This window comes from Equus caballus, chromosome 6, assembly GCF_041296265.1.
Source record: "Equus caballus isolate H_3958 breed thoroughbred chromosome 6, TB-T2T, whole genome shotgun sequence".
In the NCBI taxonomy this organism is placed as follows: domain Eukaryota; kingdom Metazoa; phylum Chordata; class Mammalia; order Perissodactyla; family Equidae; genus Equus; species Equus caballus.
Window position 1 is genome coordinate 9,261,607 of NC_091689.1, and position 10,592 is coordinate 9,272,198.

At 45.4% G+C, this 10,592-nt stretch overlaps 1 long non-coding RNA gene across 1 annotated transcript in view; it reads left to right on the forward strand.

The window, feature by feature from the left end:
* The window catches only part of LOC138924563 (uncharacterized), a 93,210-nt gene extending 86,033 nt beyond the window's left edge, over positions 1-7,177 (forward strand). Inside the window, exon 2 of the long non-coding RNA XR_011439510.1 lies at positions 4,962-7,177. This is a non-coding gene — a long non-coding RNA (uncharacterized lncRNA). The remainder of the gene's footprint in view (positions 1-4,961) is intronic.
* The last annotated feature ends 3,415 nt before the right edge of the window (positions 7,178-10,592 follow it).

Below are 10,592 nucleotides of genomic sequence, written 5' to 3' on the forward strand. Positions count from 1 at the left end.
CATCTTTTTGGAATCTGACTGAGCTCTGGTGCCTCAAGTCCCTGATGACAGTGGCCTCTGACCCGTGGCTCACCCAAAGCCCTCGCGTCGCGGGGTGAGCACGTTTTCGCTCATTAGTCCATCCTTGAGGTCTCACAGGACATTTTATTGTAAGTAATGTCAGGTGAGGTTTAGGGAGAGTTTCCCCAACTGTAAATCAATGCCTTGAGGCTTTGAGAGTATTCCTTCTTGTCTTTCCTTTTGGAATTATGCGGTTTAGTCCCCATGGGTACGGTTTAGGAAGATCTCAAACTAGAAATTTATTGAAAATTACTTTCAGTACTTTCTCTGTCAGCAAAAAGAATAACGTGTAGTTTTTTTTTCTCCGCCAATAAATGCGCATACCATCCGTTTCTCCTTTGCACCCCAACTTGGGAGAGAATGAAGTCTTACAACCTAAGTTCAGGGTCATCTCTAGTCTCTGAAATGTCCTGGGATCCTGTGAACCATCATTGAACTCCACTGGACTCGTTAAGCACCTGCTCTGTGCCACGCCCTATGCTAGGTGCTCCGGGTGTAACGATGCTCAGGATACAGCCTCTACCTTGTGGAAACTAAGGTGTGCCTTGGGAGAGAGACAGGTAGAGCATTGACCATAGAATGAAGTGACAAAGACAAGAGAGAGAGAATTAGATATTATATTATATATGCTACGGGAGTGAATAGATGGAAGAGAAAATCCTGCAGTGGAGTGGAGGAGGCGGGGGGCCATTTGTCTCTTAGGGGACATTTAGCAATGTCTGGAAGCATTTTTGATTGTCAAAATTGGTTGTGGGGAAGTGCTACTGGCATCTGGTGGATAGAGGCCAGGGATGCTGCCAAACATCCCACAGTGCACAGGACACACTGCTATAAGAAAGAGTCATCTGGCCCCGGATGGCAAGAGTGCAAGGTTGAGAAAGAATGCTATGGGGTGATGTATGAGCTGGGCCTTTAAGGTGACTGGCGTCTGCCAGGCAGCAGCTAGGGAAGGCCATTCTGTTCAAAGGCTTCACTCCATCACTAGCTTTGGGGACCTTGGATTGGGCAACACTGGGAAGGGATGAGGTTCTGGATTGCGTGTGGTCAGCTCACAGTGATGGTGTTCCCGGGTGGCTTCAGAGCTGGCTCCAGGTCGTTCCTGCATCCACTGAGGTGCGAGTCAAGGGTAGCAGGGCAGAAGAATGGTCTTTTCTCCTTTGGGTGGCAGCTCAAAACGGAGAATGGAGGACTTTGTCCTTCTCTGGGCCCTGAGGAGGATGGGTGGCCAGCAGCCAGGAAAAGTACACTGGAGAGAGCAAGATTAGGGAAGACGACCTCCCAGAATAAGTGACTTAATTTGGGCTTGTGATTTGCAGCAGTGTGTGAGGCAGCCAGACCATTACATTTAAGACTCAGCTGTTAAACCTGTTCACCTTCAAGTCTGGAGTGGGAGGACTGAGCTTTACCGTTGACTCCGCAAAATGTCTTTGGATTGATGCCAAAGAATGTTCTTAAAGGAGGTGAAACAGCATTATCTGAATGGCCCCTCCCAATAACCCTGTGAGGTTGGCTGAAAGAGGTTGTAGTGCATTTAGGTACAATAGTGCAATTGAGGAAACAGACTCAGAGCTGCTCTGTCCAGAGTGGTGCTGATACGGAGAGCGGAGACGCCGTAGCCCTGGTTTGGCTGGTGGACCAAGGCTGAGGTATTCACTGCAGTCATCTGTAGGCCTTGATTAGCTCTGCGCTTTACCCCTCTGACTGCTCCTCTCCCTCGTGCTGGCCTGTGCCGGTTCCGTTTTCCTCCAACTTTCATTCGTCACCACAATAAGAACACTCCAAGGTGTAAGGAGAATAAGATTTCCCACAATGCCTCACCCTAAGACAATTGTTTGGTTTTGTTTTCTGCCATTATCCGTATGGTCCATAGTTGCAAAAATATATAATTGCCACTGAGTCCTTTTTCACGTATGATGTGCTTGTTCGTGCTCTCACATAGACCCCATGAATCGTTTTAATGAGCCCGTGTTATTCCATCAAGGAATGTGTGCCATCGTTTACCCATCAGTTCCCCTCTTTGGTCATTTCAGAGGCTTCCACACTTTCAGTCTCACAATAACATTGTAGTATCTTTGTGGAAATAGCTCTTTTGCTATTTGAAAGGTCAAAGATTTCTTTAGGATACATTTCCAGCAGTGGGATTGATGTGTCAGAGGCTATGAATATCTTCATGGATCCTGATACTATTGTCAAATTGCTTTCCAGGAGTGTAGCAATTTACATACCTGCCGTGAATAAATGTGTGCAGCAGCTTGGCAAAATATTGCCAGCATTGAATATTATTATTTTGTTTTCAAACTTCTTTTCCTGATTTAATAAATGTAACAACATCCCATTAAATATACGTAAGATGCCTGGCACCATGATTGGCACATGGTAGTTGTTTCCTGGTGTTTCCTGGCACCTTATGATGCCTGTCCTGAGCTTGGACTGCAGCCTGGGTCTCCTGTCTGTCCTACACGCCCCCCTGCCCGACCTTGGTGGCCATCAGTCTCCAGCGAGTGCCTGGCCTTGGCTTGGCCTAGCTTCAGATAAACGTTAGCCAATAATGATAATATTGAGCATCTGGGCTCAGCCTGCAGGTAGCACAGTGGTTGGAAGACTGCTCATATTCATCTCTCGGCTCTTCAATTTATCAGCTGGGTGACCTTCGATAAATTACTTCGTCTCTCTAAGCCTGGGGTTAATTGAGATAACATATCTTAAGCAAATAACACCATACCTGATACAGAGTAAGTAACATTAGTGTTAATAATAATAGTCTATTTTAATAAATCATGTCAATCTTTGATAACGACAACAGATGACGTTATTATCCTCATTTTAAAGATGAGACATTGAGGCTCGGAGAGGTTAAAGTGCTGTGTCCAATAAGGGTCACCTAAGGCAGTGTGACCTCTGACTCTTCCCTTCTGTGGCATGGGCCCATGGGCCCAGTGGGTGGTAGGAATATTCATGAAAGCTCTTTCTATACGAGGACAGCGAGCAATCACTATACATGGAAATAAAAAAGAAGTAGGGACATACAGCCCTCCAAACCTAAACTAAGTGGATCCCAAGCTGCCCCTTGTCTGGATTCCAAAAATGCCAGCAGCCACTCCAGTGCCACCCGGTCTGAGGGGAAGGATGGTGGAGGGAAAGTCAGAATGGAAACAGGGATTATCCTAACCAATTGTGGTGAAAATGTCTCACTTCTGAAAAATTTACCGAACGTGCGACCACGTGAACTTATCGCTCAGGGCCCTGGAAAGGGCCAGGCTACGTGAGGGGCCCAGAAGCTGCAGCCTCATTAGCTTCGTGGTAAATTGGCCACTGGCCTGATCTCTTGACTAGCAGTTAAGCAGCAATAGTATGGGCTAGTTACTTTTGATGGTCTGTCCCTTTTCTCTGAATTACAACTTTGTCATTAGCATAGTTTCGGTCTGAGAATTACTGCCAGGGTGGAATTACTCTAATTAAGAGGAAAAGAAAAATATGTTGCCAGTCATTAATTTTTCTTGATTAGAGGGTGACCCAGTTTGAGGTTAAGCGAAGAGGATTGAGGTAGTAATTTAGCACTTTGGGGGGTTTGTGGAGATTTTTGTGAGCTGGAGAAGCAACAGCTGGATCCCAAGATTGCCATCTGATTGGAATTCATAGCTACTTGTAAATACAGGGGTACGAGATCTTTAGGAGCAGCGTGCTAATTTTTAGAATGAACAAAAACAAGAATAGAGTTGGAGGCACAACTCTATAAGCTGAAGGCTACCCAGGCCACATCTATGTCCCAATAAATGTTCAAAAGCTTTTTCTGTCTTAAATGTGAAAATATTATATTTTCATATTTTCTTGATTTGAGGGTCCAGGCATTGACTTGTCAAACTCTGGGATAGCAAGAAACTTTATCTTTAGCATATGCCCAAACATTGAATGTAGGTTAAAATGGACACAATAGTTCAGCTCTCTGACTTACTCAAGTACACATTATTTTGAAGTTTCTGTGATGACAGCAAAGCGTAATTTAGTGCAAAGAGCCCAGACTTGGAGCCAGGAGACCCGAATGTGAGTTCTGCTGCTGCCACCCGCCAGCTCCGTGATTTGGAAGTTAATCTTTTTGAGCTCTCTGAACTCGTTTCCACATTATAAACCTAGTTTAAGGAGTCAAGTGAGATAATGAAATATATGGAATAATAATAAAGTGATAGACAGTTATTTTGGCATCTCTCAGTTCTCAGATCACTTATAAGTTGAGACTTCAAGCAGTATGTTTGGGAAGGAGGTGGAAGGGAAGAGTGAAAGTCTTGGGTTGGCTTCAAGATGGTAGGGACCATTAGTCTTGAATGTGTAGGACATTCTTTGTCACTATAAGAATCAGGCTGGACGTGGCACCTCTGTACTCGTTGCCTGTTGGTTTTGTACTGGAGGCAAAATTTTACCTTTACCTTCATAGGGTTTTTGGCTGGGCCTCAGAATTAATTGACATAAGACCCATTAACAGGAGAAAAAGCATATGAATTTATTTAATGTAGGGTTTAAGAACTTGAGAACCTTCATAAAGAAGACTCAAAGAAGTGGCAAAACCTAAATACTTTTATATTAGGTTGAACAGAGAGAGGCAATTGTGAAAAAGTAACTAAACTGTGTGGGGAGGCTAAAGGAAGATAAGAATTATTTTAACAAGATCTGTTTGTACCGAATTCTCTCCGTCTCGACTTCCCGTCCTTGATGATCAGAATGTTACTTTCTTTCCAGGAGAACATCTTCCATCTGGGGGTTTTATCTTCTGCTTTCAGGGATAAAGTGGGGAGTGCTTTTAGCTCAAAATAGTTTTTATGTCAGAGCCATATTTTGGAGTGACATATTCTGGTTTCCTTCAGTTTTATCTCCTCATCATCCTCTCTCTTTTCTCTCTCCTTTTCCAGTGGCCCACCCCCCAAAGGAGAACGGTTGCTTCCCTCTGTCAAGTGGTTCTGGGGACACTGCCTCTGCTCTTGGCTGTAGCAATGGACACAAAATCCAGACCTGGCCGATCATGATGTTCAGTATGGAGATGACCAAACTGGGCCAAGCAGAATGCTTCTCTGGAGCTCCCACGTGGATGCCAGGCAGGAAGGCTTTTCTTTCCTCTAAGATTGATAAACTGGAATGATGTCTCCTTACAATACAAAAAGAGAAGTAGGCAACATTGCTTGAGCCCCTGATGACTCTGGGACCCAACCCAGCCCCATTACAAAGAGCCAACGAGAGCAAAGAAAGATTCTATTTTAGAGACAGGGGTCTCTTGTGTTCCTTAAATCACGTGATATTGTGATGGCTTCTGAAAAGGGGCCACAGTAATTTCCCAGCACTTTATAGCCATCCTCTCTCCTGCCTATGGACCCTTTCTGTTCACGCAAGGGAAAATGGGGCAATAACGAGGCTTGGCAGAAGCGAAGGGACTGGTAGCCCAGTCCAGTCTTGCTGCCTCACTAAAGCCCGTTTATATTACGCCCCATCAGAAATGCCCTCAAAGGCCACAGAGTCATGAAGGGAATGTACATTTTCAATAAGTTCTTCATGTGACTAGTCATTCAATAGATGTTTGCTGAGTGCCTGCTGTCCAAGTCTTGGAGTTACAGCAGTGAATGAAATGGACAAACTCCCCTGGGCTTGAGAGCTTACATTTGGGGCTGAGCAGAGAAACTAAACAAAAGAAACAACTAAATCATGTGCTTTAGATGGTGATGACCCCACTGGGATCTGGGAGAGAGTGTGCAGAGGGAACAGCCAGTGCAAAAGCCCTAAGGCAGGCTTGTGCCTGGTGTGTTCCAGGAACTTGAAGATAGAGGCAGGAAGATGAGGTCAGCGAGGTCAGGGATGGGGCCAAAGGGGCGGGGCCGCGTAGACCCGCTATGGGACCTGGGGCTTTGACTCAGTGAGGCGGGAAACTCGGGGTGGCTGTTGGGCAGAGCTTTTATGAAGCTCACACTTGATTCTCTACCTAGAAGCCCACAGCCCTCTGCAGCCCCTGCATTCTGCACAGATCGTGGGGGTGGTGAAATGAGCCAGTGTATGGAGAGTTCGCAGCATGGGTGGGCCTGATGCAAAGTAGACCCCAATGGAATGGAAGCTGTTATGATGAACAACAGTCAGACCATTTATACCGAGGTGTAAGTGACTGACCTCAGGTACTCTCTTTAAAGCAGATTTAATGGGAAAGAGAGTTTGAGTCATTGAAGAGACGGAGGGAGAGGGAGGAAGCAGCAGCCCCAAGGGAAGGGAAATTGGGCTGCTTCCCACCTGCTCTGTTCTTACCACAAATTTTCCAAGGGCTGGCCCCAAGAATCTGTTTGGGTCTTCATGCTATTCGGAAGTCCTTAGGCTATGTGCAGTATTGCCTGGCACAGAGTAGACTTCATAAGTCAGTGTTATAAGAATGAATGAATGAATGCAATCCAGTTTACAGTGTCTTTACTGAGCCTCCAGTCACACGGGGTGCCCGCATCCCCTCCCCTGAGCCACTGAGACATGGCTAACTTGAGGACAGCCGGGAAAGGATTGATGTCTCCAAGATCACAGCTGAGTACCCGGAGCTCGTGGTGATGCTTACTACACCGTGTTCTCCTTGAGTCTGAGGATCTGTTGGTATCTGTCAGCTTCTCTGGTTCATTTTAAGGGTGAAGCTGCAGGAGGTACAAGATGTGGAGGAATCGCTGGGCTGCGGAAGGAAGACTACCCAGGCCCCCAGGGACCATACCCCTTCCTCTTTCATCTGCTGAGGCTCCCTTGGCCCTGGAGACTGTGCACATTTTGGAGAGATGTAACTTCATAATTTTTTTTATGGTCCATGGCTGAGTTTAAAGAAGAGGTGGCGGCTGGTAAAATTTTTATTTATGACGTGATTCTCAGAATTCAGTGTTTGCAAATACTGGCAAGGTTGAATTTATGAAAGTCGAGGCTATTTTAATATGTTATCCACGCAGTTTAAAATGTTGCCCCAGGTGGAGATGTTAGAATTTGGCTGCAGCAGATGGCATCCTGGAGCTGCTTGTCCTCAATAGGTACTTTCCTGAAATTGTATTATGACTTACAGCGGAAAGGCTAAATGCCATGAATTCCACTTGTGACTCACATATAGATTTCAATTTGGCTGAAGAAAGTTTTGTTTTCCTGGGTCTATTCTTAATTAGTAATTTGATTCAGGTGCAATTAACACTGCCTTGTGATTGTTTTTGCCTCCTTAGCATTTTTTAACCTGTTAGCTTTGAAATTTGAAGTAGCTAGCCCAAGTGGATAAAAAATAATCTTTTTTCCTTTCTTTTTTATTTTTTGTGCTGAGGAATATTCGCCCTGAGGTAACATCTGTTGCTGATCTTCCTGTTGTGTTTTTTTTTGTACGTGAGCCACCTGTACAACGTGGCCACTGACAGGCAACTGGTGTAGGTGTGCACCCGGGAACTGAACCTGGGCTACTGAAGCAGAGTGTGCTGAACTGAACCACTAGGCTACCAGGGCTGGCCCCAATAATCTTTTTTCTTAAAGACAATTTCTTACATAGGAAAGATTATAATTCATAGTTATTTGCAATTGGTATCAACTGGTGGAACAGGGAGCGGGGGTTGGAGTAGAGGCTGTGAGGGTGGGAGCTGTGTGGCTGCCCTGAACCCCTGCCTGTGGGTACAGAGGCAGGGTTGGACTTACTCATTAAACCACGGTCTTGATCCAATGCATGAACATAAAAATCTTCCTGGCGTATTTTTGGAAGCTGAGCTGCCCTTTTCAAAGGAGGTCTTGCAATTATTTTTTAAGGGCAAGGCTGAGGATCTGTGAGGCATGCACATGGTGGATCATTTTAGAGAGATTCTATGTGACAAGAGAAAAAGACAATGTCATAAACTCAACTTTTGTCTTTTAAAGCTTTTCAGAAATGCGTAGAGAAACCCAAGGATAGAAATAATCAATAGTTCCTAGCATGGGAACGGATGTTCTTTAAAATGGAAGGTATTCAAAAACAAGAATCTAGAAAAAAATTCGTTAGCCGGATTAGTCCCCAAAATGTGAAGCACAGTGTAGCAAAAGGGTTGGCAGCAAAGCAGCTCCTAGGAGGGGTGACAGACTGTCTCCATTGTCCAAAGCCTCTCGGGGGACAACAATGCACACTTGAGCCTGGGCCCACAGAGCTGCTTGACCTGTGGATGACCTTCTGTGCTCTGGCGGGTCTTATAATTCAGTGAGGAGCTCAGATCTGGGTTAGAATACTGGCTTCACCACTGACTGATCATAAGATCTTGGACAAGTCACCTAATCTTCCAAAATCTGTAAAATGGGTTTAACAGTCATGCATAGCTCTCAAGTGGCTGTGAGGATTAAATGAGGGAATATGTGTTAAGTGCCCCAGGCTCTAGCTCTTAATCCCTGCTAGCTTCAGCCACTTGGAGCACAGCCCGTCAACCTCTCATTTAGAAAGAGAAGAGGGTCATTCTCAAGAGAGGATAGAGGAGCCCGCCTTGGAGACGCTCATCCTTCACCTGGAGATGCTCGTCTGGGAAAGGCCCCTCTGTCTTCCCTTTGGCAGAGCCTGACATCTTGTGACTCCCAGGAGAGGTTCGGACTTGGAATTGGTGTAGCATCTTGGCACTTAGGTTCCTTCATTCGTGCCCAGCACACAAATACTCATGTTTCTCTAGGCTCTGGTTGACGGGCTGGGAAACGTTCTGAGACCAGAATTGCACAGGAGGTCACTGAGGTCCTGGGCAGCTCTCCGTGGTAGAGGATGTAACGTGGCTTAACCCAGGTGCTGCTTCTGCACCAGAGCCGGAGGGGGAACATTCTCCAAGTCTCACTGAGCTGTTCGTCTTGTCTCCCCAATTCTGCTTGAGGGATTTGGAGCCCTCCTAGGGCTTCGTAAATTCTCCTTGCTGGAGGTGTGATCACTCTGTCCTGGCCTGCTGTTGCTTTAGCATCAGTCCCCCTGTGAGGGGGTCATGGGGGCTCTATCTTGCTTTGTAAGGAGTTGACATGCCAGTCCAGGGAGGAGCTAAAGTGTGAACAGCAAAGAAGTAAGAAAGAGTCAAGTATTTAATGGCTTAATTTTTCATTATTTTTAAAGGTAGGAAGTAGATAATTATATGTATACTGTTGAGGTCTGGTTTGATTTTCCTTCTGTGCTCTTTGCTCTTACTATTGGTAAGTAGAGGAAAACGTATGCTGGGGGCCCTTTCCATTTTTTTCTGATTTCATCTCCCCATGTATTCAGGTTTTTCTTTCCAAAAGCAAGTGATGGGTTGGAGGTGGGGTGCAATCAGATTGTGTGGGTTTGGGGATTCTATATGGACCTTCCCTTTCCCCAAAATGGGTGAACGTGGGAGTTCCAAACCCAGATTCTATTATTGTGCACCCTGAGAAAGGCAAACAGAAGGACAGACCAAAGGCAGTGTCAGCATGACTCTTTCCTGTTCACCTTTGCTCTTGAAGGTCCCACTTTCTATGATGCACCTGGGGCACAGTGAATTACAGCTGTCTCCATCCTATTCCACAAATAACAAACTGAAGGAACAGAGCAAATAACAGGTTAACACGATGAGCTGATTGTGAGTGCCTGGCTCACGTCCTTCTGCCCATCAGATTCTCTCCTCTGCACCAGGAGGGGCTTTCTTGAGGCCCGGGCAGTGGGGAGCATGGGCTGCATGGTGCGTGAAGCTTTTATGTTAAAAAGCTTAGATACGTCCTTTGAAAGTGGGAAATGGCTTCAAAAGAAATCACATTTTTGTCAGGAGCAGACTGGAGAGCCTGCAACCTTACAGAACTTTAGAATTTCAGAGTCGAATGGATTTGTCCAGTTTGATTTTTCCAAGGAGAAATGGGGGTCCCAGGGAGATTCAGTGTCTTTCCGCAGGCCCACAGCACCCCTCTTTATGCTAAATCTGGCTTTGAGGGAGTGGAGATACAGTGAGAATCTGAAGCGTAAGCCGTAAAGAAATCTAAGTAGGCAGACCCAGAACCAGAACTCTTTGTGCCTTTTATAAGCAGGGAACTGCTGTTGTTTTATTTACGCATCATCTTGTGTGTGGGAAAAAGTTTTTGAAAACCAAATTTGAAATTTGCTAAATATTCATTACCTACTTGATGGAGAAGATCAATGCAGTATGATAAAAAAGTTCTGGCGCTGGGAGTGGGGTGGGAAGAGTCAGAAGACCTAGGTGAGTCCCAAATGTGTGATGAGACGGTCACTCTCTCTTCTTGGTCGCTAAATCCTCATTTGTACTGTGAAGAGTTGGACTGGATAATTTCTAAATTATGTTATAACACTAAAGTTCTGGAACTTTATGATTGTACAAGCAGTATTAGTTAGGACATAGTTCCTGCTGTGTGTGACAGAAATAATAAATACCAGTGGTTTAAACAAGGTACACCTGTATGTATTTCTCATGTAAAAAGTCAAGCTGATATGGTGGCTGTGCTCTCTGACGTCATCAGCAGCCCAGGTACCTTCTGTGTTGTTGCTCTGCCAACCTTAGGGTGTTCTCTCATCTTTACAATCCAAGATGCCTGGTCACCACGTTGATGTTCTAAGC